Source organism: Triticum urartu, chromosome 4 (genome assembly GCF_003073215.2).
Source record: "Triticum urartu cultivar G1812 chromosome 4, Tu2.1, whole genome shotgun sequence".
Lineage (NCBI taxonomy): Eukaryota > Viridiplantae > Streptophyta > Magnoliopsida > Poales > Poaceae > Triticum > Triticum urartu.
The window spans coordinates 19330101-19350576 of NC_053025.1; the positions used below are offsets into that span (position 1 = coordinate 19330101).

The 20476-nt window shown below is 45.6% G+C and overlaps 1 pseudogene; it reads left to right on the forward strand.

The window, feature by feature from the left end:
- The first annotated feature begins 19561 nt into the window (after positions 1–19561).
- Positions 19562–19698, forward strand: LOC125555121 (annotated as a pseudogene).
- Positions 19699–20476: the final 778 nt, after the last annotated feature.

Genomic DNA, 20476 nt, shown 5'->3' on the forward strand with positions numbered 1-20476 from the left:
GACAAGCAATATGGACGAATGCTTCAATAGGGTGCTCAAAGGTGCACGTGGATTACCCGTGACGGCAATAGTTCAATACACATTTGACAAGATGAATGCGTACTTTCTAAAGTACTCAATGGAAACTGATGCACAGATAGCGGGTGAGAACCCGCGCAAGTACAAGTACAAGTTCCTGTTGGGGAACGTAGTAATTTCAAAAAAAATTCCTACGCACACGCAAGATCATGGTGATGCATAGCAACGAGAAGGGGAGAGTGTGATCTACGTACCCTTGTAGATCGACAACGGAAGTGTTTGGTTGATGTAGTCGTACGTCTCCAAGGCCCGAACGATCAAGCACCGAAACTACGGCACCTCCGAGTTCTAGCACACGTTCAGCTCGATGACGATCCCCGGGCTCCGATCCAGCAAAGCGTCGGGGAGGAGTTCCGTCAGCACGACGGCGTGGTGACGATCTTGATGTTCTACCGTCGCAGGGCTTTGCCTAAGCACCGCTACAATATGATCGAGGTGGACTATGGTGGAAGGGGGCACCGCACACGGCTAAGGAACGAGCACGAAGATCAACTTGTGTTCATGGGGTGCCCCTTGCCTCAGTATATAAAGGATGGAGGAGGAGGAGGCCGGCCAAGGCAATTGGTGTGGCCAGGATGTGGAGTCCTACTAGGACTCCAAGTCCTAGTAGGAGTCCACCAAGAGGGGAGGAAGGGAGAAGGAAGTGGAGGAGAAGGAAAGGTGGTCGGCCCCCTTTTCCCTCGTCCAATTCGGACTAGAGGGGAGGGGGGGCGCAGCAGCCCCTTGGCCCTTTCTCCTCTTCCCACTAAAGCCCATCAAGGCCCATTGCTTCTCCCGTAACTACCCGGTACTCCGAAAAATACCCGAATCACTCGGAACCTTTCCGATGTCCGAATATAGTCGTCCAATATATCGATCTTTACGTCTCGACCATTTCGAGACTCCTCGTCATGTCCCCGATCTCATCCGGGACTCCGAACTCCTTCGGTACATCAAAACTCATAATCTCATAATATAACTGTCATCGAAACCTTAAGCGTGTGGACCCTACGGGTTCGAGAACGATGTAGACATGACCGAGACATGTCTCCGGTCAATAACCAATAGCGGGACCTGGATGCCCATATTGGCTCCTACATATTCTACGAAGATCTTTATCGGTCAGACCGCATAACAACATACGTTGTTCCCTTTGTCATCGGTATGTTACTTGCCCGAGATTTGATCATCGGTATCCAATACCTAGTTCAATCTCGTTACCGGCAAGTCTCTTTACTCGTTCTGTAATACATCATCCCGCAACTAACTCATTAGTTGCAATGCTTGCAAGGCTTAAGTGATGTGCATTACCGAGAGGGCCCAGAGATACCTCTCCGACAATCGGAGTGACAAATCCTAATCTCGAAATACGCCAACCCAACATGTACCTTTGGAGACACCTGTAGAGCTCCTTTATAATCACCCAGTTACGTTGTGACGTTTGGTAGCACACAAAGTGTTCCTCCGGCAAACGGGAGTTGCATAATCTCATAGTCATAGGAACATGTATAAGTCATGAAGAAAGCAATAGCAACATACTAAACGATCGGGTGATAAGCTAATGGAATGGGTCATGTCAATCAGATCATTCATCTAATGATGTGATCCCGTTAATCAAATAACAACTCTTTGTCCATGGTTAGGAAACATAACCATCTTTGATTAACGAGCTAGTCAAGTAGAGGCATACTAGTGACACTCTGTTTGTCTATGTATTCACACATGTATTATGTTTCCGGTTAATACAATTCTAGCATGAATAATAAACATTTATCATGATATAAGGAAATAAATAATAACTTTATTATTGCCTCTAGGGCATATTTCCTTCAGTCTCCCACTTGCACTAGAGTCAATAATCTAGATCACATCACCATGTGATTAACATCTATAGTTCACATCATCATGTGATTAACACCCATAGTTCACATCGCCATGTGACCAACACCCAAAGGGTTTACTAGATTCAGTAATCTAGTTCACATCGCTATGTGATTAATACCCAAAGAGTACTAAGGTATGATCATGTTTTGCTTGTGAGAGAATCTTAGTCAACCAGTCTGCCACATTCAGATCCACATGTATTTTGCAAATTTCTATGTCAACAATGCTCTGCATGGAGCTACTCTAGCCCACTTTCAATATGTATCTAGACCAAGACTTAGAGTCATCTAGATTAGTGTCAAAACTTGTATCAGCGTAACCCTTTACGACGAACCTTTTTGTCACGTCCATAATCGAGAAACATATCCTTATTTCACTAAGGATAATTCTGACCGCTGTCCAGTGATCTACTCCTAGATCACTATTGTACTCCCTTGCCAAATCAGTGCAGGGTATACAATAGATCTGGTATACAGCATGACATACTTTATAGAACCTATGGCCAAGGCATAGGAAATGACTTTCATTCTCTTTCTATCTTCTGCCGTGGTCGGGCTTTGAGTCTTACTCAACTTCACACCTTGTAATACAGGCAAGAACTCTTTCTTTGACTGCTCCATTTTGAACTACTTCAAAATCTTGTCAAGGTATGTACTCATTGAAAAAACTAATCAAGCGTCTTGATCTATCTCTATAGATCTTGGAGCTCAATATGTAAGCAGCTTCACCGAAGTCTTTCTTTGAAAAACTTCTTTCAAACACTCCTTTATGCTTTACAGAATAACTCTACATTATTTCCGATCAACAATATGTCATTCACATATACTTACCAGAAATGCTGTAGTGCTCCCACTCACTTTCTTGTAAATACAGGCTTCACCGCAAGTCTGTATAAAACTATATGCTTTGATCAACTCATCAAAGCGTATATTCCAATTCCGAGATGCTTGCACCAGTTCACAGATGGATCGCTGGAGCTTGCACATTTTGTTAGCATCTTTCGGATTGACAAAACCTTCTGGTTGCATCATATACAACTCTTCTTTAATAAATCCATTAAGGAATGCAGTTTTGTTTATCCATTTGCCAGATTTCATAAAATGCGGCAATTACTAACATGATTCGGACAGACTCAAGCATAGATACGAGTGTGAAGCTCTCATCGTAGTCAACACCTTGAACTTGTCGAAAAACCTTTTGCGACAATTCTAGCTTTTTAGATAGTAACACTACTATCAGCGTCCGTCTTCCTCTTGAAGATCCATTTATTCCCAATTGCTTGCCGATCATCGGGCAAGTCAACCAAAGTCCAAACTTTGTTCTCATACATGGATCATATCTCAGATTTCATGGCCTCAAACCATTTCGCGGAATCTGGGCTCATCATCGCTTCCTCATAGTTCGTAGGTCCGTCATGGTCAAGTAACATGACCTCCAGAACAGGATTACCGTACCACTCTGGTGCGGATCTCACTCTGGTTTACCTACGAGATTCGGTAGTAACTTGATCTGAACTTACATGATCATCATCATTAGCTTCCTCACTAATTGGTGTAGAAGTCACAAGAACAGATTTTTGTGATGAACTACTTTCCAATAAGGGAGAAGGTACAATTACCTTATCAAGTTTTCTACTTTCCTCCCACTCACTTCTTTCGAGAGAAACTCCTTCTCTGGAAAGGATCCATTCTTGGCAACGAATTTGCCTTCGGATCTGTGATAGAAGGTGTACCCAACAGTTTCCTTTGGGTATCCTATGAAGACATATTTCTTCGATTTGGTTTTGAGCTTATCAGGATGAAACCTTTTCATATAAGCATCACAATCCCAAACTATAAGAAACGACAACTTTGGTTTCTTGCTAAACCACAATTCAGATTGTGTCGTCTCAACGGATTTAGATGGTGCCCTTTTAAACGTGAATGCAGCTGTCTTTAATGCATAACCCCAAAACGATAGTGGTAAATCGGTAAGAAACATCATAGGTCGCACCATATCTAATAAAGTACGGTTATGACGTTCGGACACACCATTACATTGTGGTGTTCCAGGTGGCGTGAGTAGTGAAACTATTTCACATTGTTTTTAACTGAAGACCAAACTCGTAACTCAAATATTTGTCTCCGCGATCAGATCGTAGAAACTTTATTTTCTTGTCACGATGATTTTCCACTTCACTCTGAAATTCTTTGAACTTTTCAAATGTTTCAGACTTATGTTTCATCAAGTAGATATACCCATATCTGCTCAAAACATCTGTGAAGTTCAGAAAATAACGATACTTGCCGTGAGCCTTAATGAAGGAAATATGCCCTAGAGGCAATAATAAAGTTATTATTTATTTCCTTGTATCATGATAAATGTTTATTATTCATGCTAGAATTGTATTAACCGGAAACATAATACATGTGTGAATACATAGACAAACAGAGTGTCACTAGTGTGCCTCTACTTGACTAGCTCGTTAATCAAAGATGGTTATGTTTCCTAACCATGAACAAAGCGTTGTTATTTGATTAACGAGATCACATCATTAGTTGAATGATCTGATTGACATGACCTATTCCATTAGCTTAGCACTCGATCGTTTAGTATGTTGCTATTGCTTTCTTCATGACTTATACATGTTCCTATGACTATGAGATTATGCAACTCCCGTTTGCCGGAGGAACACTTTGTGTGCTACCAAACGTCACAATGTAACTCGGTGATTATAAAGGAGCTCTACAGGTGTCTCCAAAGGTACATGTTGGGTTGGCGTATTTCGAGATTAGGATTTGTCACTCCGATTGTCGGAGAGGTATCTCTGGGCCCTCTTGGTAATGCACATCACATAAGCCTTGCAAGCATTACAACTAATATGTTAGTTGTGAGATGATGTATTACAGAACGAGTAAAGAGACTTGGCGGTAACGAGATTGAACTAGGTATTGGATACCGACGATCGAATCTTGGACAAGTAACATACCGATGACAAAGGGAACAACGTATGTTGTTATGCGGTCTGACCGATAAAGATCTTCGTAGAATATGTAGGAGCCAATATGGGCATCCAGGTCCTGCTATTGGTTATTGACCGGAGACGTGTCCCGGTCATGTCTACATTGTTCTCGAACCGTAGGGTCCGCACGCTTAACGTTACGATGACAGTTATTATGAGTTTATGCATTTTGATGTACCGAAGGTTGTTCGGAGTCACGGATGTGATCACGGACATGACGAGGAGTCTCGAAATGGTCGAGACATAAAGATTGATATATTGGATGACTATGTTCGGACACCGGAAGTGTTCCGGGGAAGTTTCGGATAAAACCGGAGCACCGGGGGTTACCGGAACCCCCCGGGGGGTTAATGGGCCTCATGGGCCTAAAGTGGAGAAGAGGAAGGGGCTGCCAAGGCAGGCCGCGCGCCCCCTCTCCCCCTAGTCCGAATTGGACAAGGAGGAAGGGGCGGCGCCCCCCCTTTTCCTTCTCTCCTTCCACCTCTCCTACTTGGACAAGGAAAGGGAGGGGAGTCCTACTCCCGGTAGGAGTAGGACTCCTCCTGCGTGCCTCCTCTAGGGACGGCCGCACCCCCCTTGGATCCTTTATATACGGAGGCAAGGGGGCACCCTAGGACACACAAGTTGATCTTCGTGATCGTTCCTTAGCCGTGTGCGCTGCCCCCTGCCACCATATTCCACCTCGATCATATCGTTGTAGTGCTTAGGCGAAGCCCTGCGTCGGTAGAACATCATCATCGTCACCACGCCGTCGTGCTGACGGAACTCATTCCCGAAGCTTTGCTGGATCGGAGCCCGGGGAGTGTCATCGAGCTGTACGTGTGCTAAGAACTCAGAGGTGCCGGAGTAACGGTGCTTGGATCGGTCGGATCGGGAAGACGTACGACTACTTCCTCTACGTTGCGTCAACGCATCCGTTTCGGTCTACGAGGGTACGTAGACAACACTCTCCCCTCTTGTTGCTATGCATCACCATGATCTTGTGTGTGCGTAGGAAATTTTTTGAAATTACTACGTTTCCCAACAGTGGTATCAGAGCCTAGGTTTTATGGTTTGATGTTATATGCACGAGTAGAACACAAGTGAGTTGTGGGCGATATAAGTCATACTGCTTACCAGCATGTCATACTTTGGTTCGGCGGTATTGTTGGATGAAGCGGCCCGGACCGACATTACGCGTACGCTTACGCGAGACCGGTTCTCCCGACGTGCTTTGCACATAGGTGGCTTGCGGGTGACAGTTTCTCCAACTTTAGTTGAACCGAGTGTGGCTACGCCCGGTCCTTGCGAAGGTTAAAACAGCACCAACTTGACAAACTATCGTTGTGGTTTTGATGCGTAGGTAAGATTGGTTCTTGCTTAAGCCCGTAGCAACCACGTAAAACTTGCAACAACAAAGTAGAGGACGTCTAACTTGTTTTTGCAGGGCATGTTGTGATGTGATATGGTCAAGACATGATGCTAAATTTTATTGTATGAGATGATCATGTTTTGTAACCGAGTTATCGACAACTGGCAGGAGCCATATATGGTTGTCGCTTTATTGTATGCAATGCAATCGCCCTGTAATGCTTTACTTTATCACTAAGCGGTAGCGATAGTCGTAGAAGCATAAGATTGGCGAGACGACAACGATGCTACGATGGAGATCAAGGTGTCGCGCCGGTGACGATGGCGATCATGGAGGTGCTTCGGAGATGGAGATCACAAGCACAAGATGATGATGGCCATATCATATCACTTATATTGATTGCATGTGATGTTTATCTTTTATGCATCTTATCTTGCTTTGATTGACGGTAGCATTATAAGATGATCTCTCACTAAATTTCAAGATAAAAGTGTTCTCCCTGACTATGCACCGTTGCCAAAGTTCGTCGTGCCCAGACACCACATGATGATCAGGTGTGATAAGCTCTACGTCCATCTACAACGGGTGCAAGCCAGTTTTGCACATGCAGAATACTCAGGTTAAACTTGACGAGCCTAGCATATGCACATATGGCCTCGAAACACTGAGACCGAAAGGTCGAGCGTGAATCATATAGTAGATATGATCAACGTATTGATGTTCACCATTGAAAGCTACTCCATTTCACGTGATGATCGGTTATGATTTAGTTGATTTGGATCATGTGATCACTTAGAGGATTAGAGGGATCTCTTTCTAAGTGGGAGTTCTTAAGTAATATGATTAATTGAACTTTAATTTATCATGAACTTAGTCCTGGTAGTATTTGCATATATATATATATGTTGTAGATCAATTGCTCGCGCTTAGCTCCCCTATTTTATTTTTGATATGTTCCTAGAGAAAACTAAGTTGAAAGATGTTAGTAGCAATGATGCGGATTGGATCCGTGATCTGAGGTTTATCCTCATTGCTGCACAGAAGAATTATGTCCTTGATGCATCGCCAGGTGACGGACCTATTGCAGGAGCAGATGCAGACGTTATGAACGTTTGGCTAGCTCAATATGATGACTACTTGATAGTTTAGTGCACCATGCTTAACGGCTTACAATCGGGACTTCAAAGTCATTTTGAACGTCATGGACCATATGAGATGTTCCAGGAGTTGAAGTTAATATTTCAAGCAAATACCCGAGTTGAGAGATATGAAGTCTCCAACAAGTTCTGTAGCTAAAAGATGGAGGAGAATAGCTCAAGCAGTGAGCATGTGCTTAGATTGTCTGGGTACTACAATCACTTGAATCAAGTGGGAGTTAATCTTCCAGATAAGATAGTGATTGACAGAGTTCTCTAGTCACTATCACCAAGTTACTAGAACTTCGTGATGAACTATAATATGCAAGGGATAACGGAAACGATTCCCAAGCTCTTCATGATGCTGAAATCGACGAAGGTAGAAATCAAGAAAAACATCAAGTTTTGATGGTTGACAAGACCACTAGTTTCAATAAAAGGGCAAAGGGAAGAAGGGGAACTTCAGGAAGAACGGCAAGCGAGTTGCTGCTCAAGTGAAGAAGCCCAAGTCTGGACCTAAGCCTGAGACTGAGGGCTTCTACTGCAAAAGAACTGGTCACTGGAAGCGAAACTACTCCAAGTATTTGGCGGATAAGAAGGATGGCAAAGTGAACAAAGGTATATTGGATATACATGTTATTGATGTGTACTCTACTAGTGTTCATAGAAACCCCTCAGTATTTGATACTAGTTCAATTGCTAAAAGTAGTAACTCAAAACGGGAGTTGCAGAATAAACAGAGACTAGTTAAGGGTGAAGTGACGATGTGTGTGGGAAGTGGTTCCAAGATTGATATGATCATCATCGCACACTCCCTATACTTTCGGGATTAGTGTTGAACCTAAATAAGTGTTATTTGGTGTTTGCGTTGAGCATGAATATGATTTGATCATGTTTATTGAAATACGGTTATTCATGTAAGTAAGAGAATAATTGTTGTTCTGTTTACATGAATAAAACCTTATATGATCACACACCCAACGAAAATGGCTCGTTGGATCTCGATCGTAGTGATACACATATTCATAATATTGAAGCCAAAAGATGCAAAGTTAATAATGATAGTGCAACTTATTTATGGCACTGCCGTTTAGGTCATATTGGTGTAAAGCGCATGAAGAAACTCCATGCTAATGGACTTTTGGAATCACTTGATGCTTGCGTACCATGCCTCATGGGCAAGATGACTAAGACTCCATTCTCCGGAACAATTGAGCGAGCAACTGACTTATTGGAAATAATACATACTAATGTATGCAGTCCAATGAGTATTGAGGCTCGCGACAAGTATCATTATTTTCTGACCTTCACAGATGATTTGAGCAGATATGGGTATATCTACTTAATGAAATAGAAGTCTGAAACAATTGAAAAGTTCATATAATTTCAGAGTGAAGTGGAAAATCATCGTAACAAGAAAATAAATTTTCTACAATCTGATCGTGGAGAAGAGTATTTGAGTTACGAATTTGGCCTTCAGTTAAAACAATGTGAAATAGTTTCACTACTCACGCCACCTGGAACACCACAGCATAATGGTGTGTCCAAACGTCATAACCGTACTTTATTGGATATAGTGCAATCTATGATGTTTCTTACCGATTTACCACTATTGTTTTTGGGGTTATGCATTAAAGACAGCTGCATTCACGTTAAAAAGGGCACCATCTAAGTCCGTTGAGACGACACAATCTGAACTGTGGTATGGCAAGAAACCAAAGTTGTCGTTTCTTAAAGTTTGGGGTTGGGATGCTTATATGAAAAAGTTTCATCCTGATAAGCTCAAACCCAAATCGGAAAAATATGTCTTCATAGGATACCCAAAGGAGACAGTTGGGTACAACTTCTATCACAGATCCAAAGGCAAGACATTCGTTGCTAAGAATGGATCCTTTCTAGAGAAGGGTTTTCTCTCGAAAGAAGTGAGTGGGAGGAAAGTAGAACTTGATGAGGTAGCTATACCTGCTCCCTTATTGGAAAGTAGTTCATCATAGAAATCTGTTCATGTAACTACTACACCAATTAGTGAGGAAGCTAATGATGATGATCATATAACTTCAGATCAAGTTACTACCGAACCTCGTAGGTAAACCAGAGTGAGATCCGCACCAGAGTGGTACGGTAATCCTGTTCTGGAGGTCATGCTACTAGACCATGACGAACCTACGAACTATGAAGAAGCGATGATAAGCCCAGATTCCGCAAAATGGCTTGAGGCCATGAAATCTGAGATGAGATCCATATATGAGAACAAAGTATGGACTTTGATTGACTTGCCCGATGACCGGCAAGCCATACAAAATAAATGGATCTTCAAGAGGAAGACGGACGCTGATAGTAGTGTTACTATCTACAAAGCTAGAATTGTCGCAAAAGGTTTCGACAAGTTCAAGGTGTTGACTACGATGAGAGTTTCTCACTCGTATCTATGCTTAAGTCTGTCCGAATCATGTTAGCAATAGCCGCATCTTATGAAATCTGGCAAATAGATAAAAAAAACTACATTTCTTAATGGATTTATTAAAGAAGAGTTGTATATGATGCAACCAGAAGGTTTTGTCAATCCTAAAGGTGCTAACAAAATATGCAAGCTCCAGCGATCCATCTATGGACTGGTGCAAGAATCTCGGAGTTGGAATATACGCTTTGATAAGTTGATCAAAGCATATAGTTTTATACAGACTTGCGGTGAAGCCTTTATTTACAAGAAAGTGAGTGGGAGCACTACAGCATTTCTGATAAGTATATGTAAATGACATATTCTTGATCAGAAATAATGTAGAATTATTCAGCAAAGCATAAAGGAGTATTTGAAAGGAGTTTTTCCAAGAAGGACCTCGGTGAAGCTGCTTACATATTGAGCATCAAGATCTATAGAGATAGATCAAAACGCTTGATAAGTTTTTTCAATGAGTACATACCTTGACAAGATTTTGAAGTAGTTCAAAATGGAACAATCAAAGAAAGATTTCTTGCCTATGTTACAAGGTGTGAAATTGAGTAAGACTCAAAACCCGACCACGGCAGAAGATAGAAAGAGAATGAAAGTCATTCCCTATGCCTCAGCCATAGGTTCTATAAAGTATGCCATGCTGTGTACCAGATCTATTGTATACCCTACACTGATTTTGGCAAGGGAGTACAATAGTGATCTAGGAGTAGATCACTGGACAGCGGTCAAAATTATCCTTAGTTGAATAAGGATATGTTTCTCGATTATGGAGGTGACAAAAGGTTCGTCGTAAAGGGTTACGTCGATGCAAACTTTGACACTGATCCAGATGATTCTAAGTCTCAATCTGGATGCATATTGAAAGTGGGAGCAATTAGCTAGAGTAGCTCCATGCAGAGCATTGTTGACATAGAAATTTGCAAAATACATGCGGATCTGAATGTGAAAGACCCGTTGACTAAGATTCTCTCACAAGCAAAACATGATCACACCTTAGTACTCTTTGGGTGTTAATCACATAGCGATGTGACCTAGATTACTGAATCTAGTAAACCCTTTCGGTGTTGGTCACATGGCGATGTGAACTATGGGTGTTAATCACATGATGATGTGAACTATCGATGTTAATCACTGTTGGGGAACGTTGTAGAAAACAAAAAATTTCCTACTAGTTTCACCAAGATCCATCTAGGAGTTCATCTAGCAATGAGTCATCGGATGCATCTACATACCTTTGTAGATCGCGTGCGGAAGCGTTCAAAGAACGGTGATGATGTAGTCGTACACGACGTGATCCAAATCACCGATGACCAAGCGCCGAACGGACGGCACCTCCGCGTTCAACACACGTACGGGACGGGAGACGTCTCCTCCTTCTTGATCCAGCAAGGGGAAGGAGAGGTTGATGAAGATCCAGCAGCACGACGGCGTGGTGGTGGATGCAGGGCGTCACAGTAGCAGGGCTTTGCCTATACTACGAGAGAGAGACGTAACGGGGAGAGAGGGAGGTGCCAGGGGCTGGTGTATGAAGTCCCTCCTCTCCCCCACTATATATAGGGGTGCTAGGGGGGGGGCGCCGGCCCTAGTAGATGGAATCTACTAGGGGGGCGGCGGCCTAGGGTGGGGGGCTTGCCCCCCAAGCAAGGGGGCGCCCCCTCTAGGGTTTCCCCTCAACCCTAGCCGCATGGGCCCTAGGGGAGTGGCGCCCCAGCCCACTTTGGGCTGGGTTCCCTCCCATGTCAGCCCATGGGCCCCCCCCCCGGGATAGGTGGCCCCACCCGGTGGACCCCCGGGACCCTTCCGGTGGTCCCGGTACAATACCGGTGACCCCGAAACTTGTCCCGATGGCCGAAACAGCACTTCCTATATATAATTCTTTACCTTCGGACCATTCCGGAACTCCTCGTGACGTCCGGGATCTCATCCGGGACTCCGAACAACATTCGGGTTACTGCATATTCATATCTTCACAACCCTAGCATCACCGAACCTTAAGTGTGTAGACCCTACGGGTTCGGGAGACAAGCAGACATGACCGAGACGACTCTCCGGTCAATAACCAACAGCGGGATCTGGATACCCATGTTGGCTCCCACATGCTCCACGATGATCTCATCGGATGAACCACGATGTCGAGGATTCAATCAACCCCGTATGCAATTCCCTTTGTCAATCGATATGTTACTTGCCCGAGATTCGATCGTCGGTATCCCAATACCTCGTTCAATCTCGTTACCGGCAAGTCACTTTACTCGTACCGTAATGCATGATCCTGTGACCAGACACTTGGTCACTTTGAGCTCATTATGATGATGCATTACCGAGTGGGCCCAGCGATACCTCTCCGTCATACGGAGTGACAAATCCCAGTCTTGATCCATGTCAACCCAACAGACACTTTCGGAGATACCCGTAGTCTACCTTTATAGTCACCCAGTTACGTTGTGACGTTTGGTATACCCAAAGCACTCCTACGGCATCCGGGAGTTACACGATCTCATGGTCTAAGGAAAAGATACTTTGACATTGGAAAACTCTAGCAAACGAACTATACGATCTTGTGCTATGTTTAGGATTGGGTCTTGTCCATCACATCATTCTCCTAATGATGTGATCTCGTTATCAATGACATCCAATGTCCATAGTCAGGAAACCATGACTATCTGTTGATCAACGAGCTAGTCAACTAGAGGCTTACTAGGGACATGTTTGGTGTCTGTTATTCACACATGTATTACGATTTCCGGATAACACAATTATAGCATGAATAAAGACAATTATCATGAACAAGGAAATATAATAATAAAGCTTTTATTATTGCCTCTAGGGCATATTTCCAACAATCACATGGTGATGTGATCTAGATTATTGATTCTAGTGCAAGTGGGAGACTAAAGGAAATATGCCCTAGAGGCAATAATAAAGTTATTATTTATTTCCTTATTCATGATAAATGTTTATTATTCATGCTAGAATTGTATTAACCGGAAACATAATACATGTGTGAATACATAGACAAACAGAGTGTCACTAGTATGCCTCTACTTGACTAGCTCGTTAATTAAAGACGGTTATGTTTCCTAACCATAGACATGAGTTGTCATTTGATTAACGGGATCACATCATTAGGAGAATGATGTGATTGACATGACCCATTCCGTTAAGCTTAGCACCTGATCGTTTAGTATGTTGCTATTGCTTTCTTCATGACTTATACATGTTCCTATGACTATGAGATTGTGCAACTCCCGTTTACCGGAGGAACACTTTGTGTGCTACCAAACGTCACAACGTAACTGGGTGATTATAAAGGTGCTCTACAGGTGTCTCCGAAGGTACTTGTTGGGTTGGCGTATTTCGAGACTAGGATTTGTCACTCCGAATGTCGGAGAGGTATCTCTTGGCCCTCTCGGTAATGCACATCACCTAAGCCTTGCAAGCATTGCAACTAATGAGTTAGTTGCGGGATGATGTATTACGGAACGAGAAAAGAGACTTGTCGGCAACGAGATTGAACTAGGTATTGAGATACCGACGATCGAATCTCGGGCAAGTAAAATACCGATGACAAAGGGAACAACGTATGTTGTTATGTGGTCTGACCAATAAAGATCTTCGAAGAATATGTAGGAGCCAATATGAGCATCCAGGTTCCGCTATTGGTTATTGACCGGAGACGTGTCTCGGTCATGTCTACATTGTTCTCGAACCCGTAGGGTCCGCACGCTTAAGGTTTCGATGACATTTATATTATGAGTTTATAAGTTTTGATGTACCGAAGGTTGGTCGGAGTCCCGGATGTGATCACGGACATAACGAGGAGTCTCGAAATGGTCGAGACATAAAGATTGATATATTGGAAGCGGCTATATTCGGACACTAGAAGTGTTCCGGGTGATTTCGGAGAAAACCGGAGTGCCGGAGGGTTACCGGACCCCCCCGGGAGAAGTAATGGGCCTGATGGGCCTTAGTGGAGAGAGAGAGGGGCGGCCAGGGTGGGCCGCGCGCCCCCTCCCCCTCTGGTTCGAATTGGACTAGGAGAAGGGGGGCGGCGCCCCCCTTTCCTTCTCCCTCTCCCCCTTCCTTTCCCCCTCCTAGTAGGAGTAGGAAAGAGGGGAGTCCTACTCCTACTAGGAGTAGGACTCCTCCTCCTTGGCGCGCCCACAAGGGTCGGCCTCCCCCCTTGCTCCTTTATATACGAGGGCTGGGGGGCACCTCTAGACACACAAGTTGATCTTGGTGATCGTTCTCTTAGCCGTGTGCGGTGCCCCCCTCCACCATAATCCTCGATAATATTGTAGCGGTGCTTAGGCGAAGCCTTGCGACGGTAGAACATCAAGATCGTCACCACGCCGTCGTGCTGACGGAACTCATCCCCGACACTTTGCTGGATCAGAGTCCGGGGATCGTCATCGAGCTGAACGTGTGCTAAAACTCGGAGGTGCCGTAGTTTTGGTGCTTGATCGGTCGGGCCGTGAAGACGTACGACTACATCAACCGCGTTGTCATAATGCTTCCGCTGTCGGTCTACGAGGGTACGTAGACAACACTCTCCCCTCTTGTTGCTATGCATCACCATGATCTTGCGTGTGCGTAGGAATTTTTTTGAAATTACTACGTTCCCCAACAGGTCAGCCCACCGACTGCGGTGCCGGCGGCGAAGGCGGCGGGGTCTTCGGCTTCGGCCATGGCGGGGGCAGAAGGCGGGGGCGGTGAATGGGTGGCCACAGTTTTACATCACTTGTATCCCATGATGTAAATTTGCATCACAAAGTTTTCAATTTTACATCTCCGGGAGGCGGTGATGTAATTTTTTTTTACATATGGACCATCTGTTGGAGCAGCGCTTTTTCTCTTGAAGCTCCAAAATTTGGTTATTTTTACATATGGACCATCTATTGGAGATGCTCTAACTACGATAGCCCATATCTTTAATCAAATATGGAGTTATACAATGATGACAAAGCACATTAGTTGCATAATTTTATTAAATCTATCATGTTATGGTGGTAAGTATCTCCCAATGAACGGCAAATGATTGACTTGGCACATGTTTATACATGTTTGATAAATTTTAATTCTGCCTTGGTTGTATTGAAGTTTGTAGGTTATCAACATGTTTATGTTTTCTCAATAACATTACTACTAAAAATGCATGATTGTGGTTTCTATGCTCACTAGAGTGGTTTCTCCCAGTCTTTTCCAGACATTTCCCTATACTAAGCAGAAATACTAATTGTGCATCGAAAAATCCTTGTACCAAAGTTTATGTCATAAAGTGTCCACTATGCCTACCTAGTCATGACTGAGTAAGGTCATTCCAAGTAAATTTTCATTGGCACAGAACTTAAAAATCACAAATTGTTTTCAATGACCAACCTTTTATTGTGTTGTAATACATTTGAAGTCTATGAACTTACGATTGTGGTAAAGTGGAGCATAAATGAAATTTAAGGCCCACCAAAAAGATGGAGAAGTCCAGCCAAATTTTAGAAAAATGAGAAAATGCCATCTCCTTTGCCAAAACAATAAGCTCAATAAAAGAAAGAGGGGAAACCTCTTAAACTATCATGGGGGCAATAGAAGAAAAATGTATTACATCACATTAAGGAACCGCTTGCATTGCACGAGACATTTTAGTCCCATACCACCGAGGGAGAGGCACGACTACCAGCTTATAAGGAAACCCTCCAGTACTTTCCAAATACTAGAACCACATGAAGACTAGTGATACAAGCGCGCGCGCCCACACACACATATGGCGCGTGTGCCCGTGTGTATATCCGCGACTAGACTTTGGATGCTTGGTGCGACGACTGTCGATTCCTTGTTACTAACTACTTTTTTTGTTATACTAGCCAGTACATGGTGCAATGATCACCAATTTTTCTTAACCTTTTGAGTGCCACAATATGGAAGGCTTTGAGGAGAGCCAGCAAAAATACGACTGCCGTTGCAGGTCATGCTCATCGCGGAACTAGGTGTCCTTTAGAGGTGAATCTAGGGCATATTTGCGGTTGTTGATGAGGTTGGCCGGAAGACAGGTGTGATGGTGTTGGATCTCCTCGTGGCGAGCGCGAACGCTCACCGGGACCGGGAGCACGTGCATGCGGTCAACCGAGATCATACCTGGCCATGGGAAGCCCGGCCCGACCCGGCCCGGCCCGACGCTGCCCTCGGGCCGGGCTCGGGCCTAGATTTTGAGCCCGAAGGCCGGGCCGGGCCGGGCCCGGGCCCGTCGTTTTTGCATTTCTCTAAAGGTCGGGCCGGGCCGGCCCGAAGCCCGACGGGCTTTTATGTGTTCGGGCCAGGCTTGGGCCCAAAAAACAGGCCCGATGGCCGGGCCGGGCCGGGCTCGGGCCTGGGTTTTTTTCGTCGGGCTTGGCTAGGCCCGGCCCGGCCCAAGGTATGGCCAGGTATAACCGAGATGCAAGTTGTCACCATCAGCAACAACTCGCAGCTTGAGGGGTGGGATCTCCCAAATAATCCTCACTGGATTGGCAACCTCCGAGACTACATTGCCAAGAATGCTAGCGTCACTGGGACGCTCTCGAGATACCTCAGCTACTCCGGCACATTCACCACCCTCGACACTCTCTCCTTGGCAAAAAATTGGCTCACCGGCGAGGTTCTGATGATGTTCTCAAGCCGAACCCTCACTCACTTGGATCTGAGTGATAACTTCCTCTGGGGGCGTTGGACTTCATTGCAAAACTTCCGAAACATATTTTTTCCACATCGAAGACCTCCAGAAAAATATTCTTCCCATTTCCCCAAAGTGGGGGGGGGCAGCGCCCCCCTGGTGTTCACATTGCCAACAACGCTAGCGTCACAGGGATGCTCTCGCGTTTCCTCAGCTACTCCGACACGTTCACCGTCCTCAACACTCTCTACTTGCCGGACAACCTGCTCACCGGCATTTTCTGGCGATGTTCTCAAGCCGACCCCTCACTCGCTTGGATATGAGCGGTAACTTCCTCTCCGGCCCGTTGGACTTCGTCGCAAAACTTCCAGAACTCCAAGAACTTCAACTCGACCGGAACGTCTTCAACGGGCCGTTACCCAACTTCAACGAACTATGGAGTCTCTAGGTGGTTATTGGACTATCATTCTCTATTTGATCAAAGGTTTGTTGTATTCTAGCATTCAAACTTCAAAATTATTCTTTTATCATCTACCTACTCGAGGATGAGCAATGATTAAGCTTGGGGATGTTGATACGTCTCAAATATATCTGTAATTTTTTAAGTATTCATGCTATATTTACATAATTCATATATAATTTGCCATATTGTTTACACAAAAGATACTGGGGTATGTCTGACACTTTTTTCCCGCCGGATGAAAAGGTCACCACAATGTTTCAACGTAAGTTACGAGGTTTGTGGTGTGTAAATTACCATGCAAACATAGAAATTTAGGTGGGGGAGGGTATGTTTCAACATTTTATTCTTCTCTTGGGTTAAAGTTACCATAATGTTTGTATATAAGTTATCAGATTATCAGATCTGTGGTGCATAAAATTACCATAATGTTACAAAGTAAGATACCGAGGTATGTTTGAAAAACCCCGTTTTTTTTTACAACCCCCCCCCCCCCCCCCGCCCTCCCGGGTGAAAGTTATCATGGTCTTTCAACATAAGTTATCTGGTCTATGGTGTGTATTACCATGTTATTCACACCGAAGTTACCGATGGTGTGCGTTTCCATAAAAAAAAATTCCCTGGTCAAAAGATACCACAATGTATTCTATGTAACCTATAAGGTATGCGGTGTGTATATTACCATACTATTCACACATAAGTTATTGTGTAGTTTCACTGTTACTTTCACACATAAGGCCTCGCGATGCGCATCTCAGCCGTCCTACTGCATGTGTAGTTTCACTGTTACTTTCGTTCAGCAAAAAATCCATGCCTTGTTACTTGAGTTTCCTGACCTTTTTTCTCCTGTTATACCATTGTTTTGAGTGGTGATGCCAGGAAGGAGGAGCGGACACCTACGCCATGTGTCCACCAGTGGAGGAAGGAAGGCAAGAAGCTCCAACACCAGCTTCACATCGTTCTGTAGTTTGATTCATTATATTTCCCCTGTTAGTTGTATTACGTTAGTGCTCTAGCATTATGGCTTAGTGCTAGAATATAAGAGGTCTACAGACCTCACTCTTAATTATCCACCATCTCTTGATGTGTAACTGAAGTTTTTTTAGAAAAGGAGGATGACCCCCGGCCTCTGCATCTAGGAGATGCATACGGCCACTTTATTGATTATTCTCGAGGACCTTACAAAGTATTACAACAATATGCCTGAATCCGCCATCTTGGCAACATATGCCACTACTCCTATCCATATGATGAAGAGATTCTACCTAAGCCTATCATCAAAAGCCAGAAGCCCCAGCCGAGCCACATACCGGGTCTGGGGCATAAACTGGTCTGACGCACTCACATGTGTCGTCGCCGCCATCTTCCGCAGGTCCGTCTTCAGAGCAGATATTGAGGCTTCTACCTTGTCAGGCCACTCTGCCATCGACGCCACCATGATGCTAGACAACTGCCCCCACCTGCGCGAGTCCATCACCGCGCATCGGGCGCCGAGTCTCCACTGCACCACGCCGCCGAGATCTGCCGTCATCAATGTGTAGGATGAAGCACCGCTCCACCAAAAAAGGCGCCCACTGGTCCCTCGATCCTCGGCTGCTGTCACCGACCCCATACTGAGCCCGCCACCACACTGCCCTCAAGGCGACGCCTTCAAGAAGGTCACGGCGCCAAGGACGCCGCCGCTGCCCACCGGAGTTAGGTTTTCACCCGAGAAGCAAGGTGGTGGGGTGTGGAAGGGCAGACCTCGACCGACGTCTCCACGAAGAAATCGGCGCCCGCGGACGTCGTCGTCGTCGCGGCCGGCTGGAGCCGACCAGGGGTTTCCCCCAATCTGGATCCCGACCACCAGAATCACCCGCAACCTAGAGGCAGGCCAGACGCCTGCACAGCCAGGGACCATCGAGGGTGAAACGCACCGAGCAGGGGAAGATGGCCAGTAGCCAGGGTGTAACTGAAGTTGTACGAGCTGTATATAAACAGCTGAATTCTATTGAGAAGTATCACGGCAAACAACATCTTTTTACTTGGTAATCAGAGCTCGACCCTTTTCCTCACCATGTCCACCACCCCTGCTTCCAGTGATGGCACCTCCGGCGCAATGGCCTCGTCCGGCTCCGCCTCCATTGTTGACATCGCCAACTTGATCACCATCCGCCTCACGAGGGAGAATTTTCTTCTGTGGAAAACTCAGGTCGTCCCCGTCCTTCGCGCGCAGGGCTCCTTCGGCTATGTCGATGGCTCTAATCCTGCTCCACCGGAGACCATCACCGAGGGCACCCGCGATGCTGCCCGTGTCGTGGCCAATCCGGCGTTCCTTCGCTGGTATCAACAGGACCAGGTGGTCCTCATCGCCCTGCTATCCTCCATGACTGAGGACATCATCGGGCAATTGACCCAGCTCCACACCTCTCGTGCCGTCTGGGATGCGCTGCACACGATGTTTTCCTCGCAAAATCGTGCACGCATGATGCAAATCCGCTACATGCTCTCCAACCAGAAGAAGAAGGACCTATCTGCTGCTGCATACTACAACAAGATGAAGGGCTACGCTGATGCTATGGCGTCCGTTGGCAAGCCCATCTCCGATGAGGAGGTTCTCGGCTACATGCTCGCTGGTCTGGGCTCAGAATATGAGCCCCTTGTTGCTTCAATCACGGCGCGTAATGAGCCAGTGAGCCTCGCTAGTTTCTATGCGTATTTGCTTAGCGCCGAGCTTCGTCTTGAGCAGCAGACTTCAATCGGCGAGATCTTCTCCTCCGCCAATGCAGCAGCTCACGGTGGAGGTCGTGGTGGCCATGGGCAGGGCCGTGGCCGTGGAGGCCGCAGCCGCAACAAACCCACCTGCCAAGTCTGCCAGAAGTATGGGCATGATGCATTGAGGTGCAGGCAACGTTTCAACCATGCGTATCAGGCTGAGGATAACCACGAGCGCTTCGGCAACGCCGGAAACGCCGGCAACACCGAGCGCTTCGGCAACCCTGCCAACACCGGCGGCCATGGCGGCTATTCCGTCGACACCAACTGGTACCTCGACTCTGGAGCAACGGATCACCTCACTAGCGACCTTGATCGCCTCACTGTCCATGATCGCTACAGCGGCAAGGATAAGGTCCATGTAGCCAACGGAGCAGGTTTGCAAATCTCTCACGTTGGTCAATCTATGCTTACTGGCTCACACAAACCCCTCCATCTAAAAAATGTCCTTCACGTTCCAGGCTTGCACAAACATCTTATTTCAACTCATAAACTTGTTTCTGATAACCGTGCTTTTGCCAAGATGTATCCTGACTTTTTTCGTGTGAAGGATCAAGTCACGAGGAGGGTCCTTCTGCAAGGTAGGAGCCACGGCGGTCTCTACCCGGTGCCAAGCTCCCATGTGTCTTCATCGTTCGGGCAGTCCAGTCGGCACGTCCTCTTCGTTGTCAAGCTCACCTCTGATCATTGGCACAAGAGGCTCGGCCATCCTTCATCTAGCATCGTCGATTCCGTCAT